The 1,547-nt window shown below is 38.8% G+C and overlaps 1 pseudogene; it reads right to left on the reverse strand.

The window, feature by feature from the left end:
- Positions 1-1,541, reverse strand: part of LOC126384271 (zinc finger protein 271-like) — a 15,529-nt pseudogene extending 13,988 nt beyond the window's left edge.
- Between the last annotated feature and the right edge of the window lie 6 nt (positions 1,542-1,547).

The following is a 1,547-nucleotide window of genomic DNA, read 5'->3' on the forward strand; positions in this document are numbered from 1 at the left end:
AGTAAAACTGAATCTGAGCAGGCTTTAAAGCTGACCAGCTGCACTATACTTTTTATTTTAATTGAGTAAAACTGTTAAAGCAGAAATGTATATTTATATTTTTCATTCAAAAAATGTGTTAAAAAAACAGCAGGATTTTATTTTTCACTTTTATATTTCTATTTTCATTCAAACAATGTGAAAAAGCAGGATTTTATATATATTTGTTTCATTCAAAAATTGTGTAAAAAGAGGTTAAGTGCTGTGGTGGTATGTTTTAATAAGGTTACCAATAAGTAAAGATATTTAATAGTTGTCTATTTTTTTCATTACTGTACTGAAAAAAACCGAACCGTGACTTGTGTACCGAGGTACGTACCGAACCGAGATTTTTGTGTACCGTTACACCCCTAGTCTGTACACATAATGTCTTTAACCGCCTGGAAAACATGAGGCTGGGCACTGGGTGCTACTCCTGTGCCTTTTCTGTGCCAGCTTTCAAGAGCGCGGCAGCAGGTTGCATCTGCGGTTGCTAAGCAACTTTAACAAGCATCTTATAGCCTATTTACCTGAAATCCTGAGAGCAGAGCTGATCTTCTTCCAGATGCTGTTTATAAGTGTGTAGGCCTATCGACTGTGGGACAGATGTAAAGCTGTGGGTAGCCCTGCACGAAAATGATCAACTTGCAGACTAATAACCTTTCTGGTCGACTAGCATTTGGTGTATTATTAGGGGGCAACCCCATCCTTAACTTAGAGAAACACCAAATGTCTTCTTTGTAGTAGTAGTAACAGTAGTATTACAGTCACAGTATTCTTACGTTCTGCCCCTCACACTCGTCAACAATTTGGATAAAACATTAAAAACACCTCCTAAATCAAAATACCAGCAGCAGTTGTATTACAGTGGACTTTAAAGTGATCACTAGTTGTGTTTATTGCTTTGCAGTCTGCAACGCAGTAACACTGTGGTTATTTTTTTTTTTATCAATTTATGGCTTGTAGTTCTTCGAGAGGTTGATCACTTTGCAATGGGGACATGGTAAACTCGAGCATGTGTACAAAAAAAAGCTAAATAAAAGGTGCATTTTTCTGTAATAATGTAATAAAGAAGACCTATATTTAAAATAAGCCATTCGTTATAAATATTGGATATATGAAGGCCTGTTCATTAAACCAAACTAGTTCATTACAGCCGCTCTCCTGCTGGTCTGGGGTCAGTTTAAACAGAAAAGAAGAAGTGACAGTATCTCACCTGCTCTGCGTAACTGAAGCTGAGGGGTAAAAACAGCGTCCAGTAGTTTCCGTTGTCGCTCGTTCTCCTCTTTTGATCTAGAGAGTTCCTCCTCGTACTCTGCTATCGTTCTTTCATACAGCCCAAATATCTCTTCAGCAGCCGCAGTTAGTCGCTGCTTCACCAACGCTCTCAGCATTTGGGCTTTAGACATTTCAACACAACGACAGAAACTTTGTCTCCACGTCAGAAAACACCGTTAGCTCTCCGTCATTCACTCTAACAGGATGCTGTGTTGCTAACTTCCGTCCCCGTCAGTCTTATTTCTAGCTAG

Source organism: Epinephelus moara, chromosome 22, assembly GCF_006386435.1.
Source record: "Epinephelus moara isolate mb chromosome 22, YSFRI_EMoa_1.0, whole genome shotgun sequence".
Classification (NCBI taxonomy): domain Eukaryota; kingdom Metazoa; phylum Chordata; class Actinopteri; order Perciformes; family Serranidae; genus Epinephelus; species Epinephelus moara.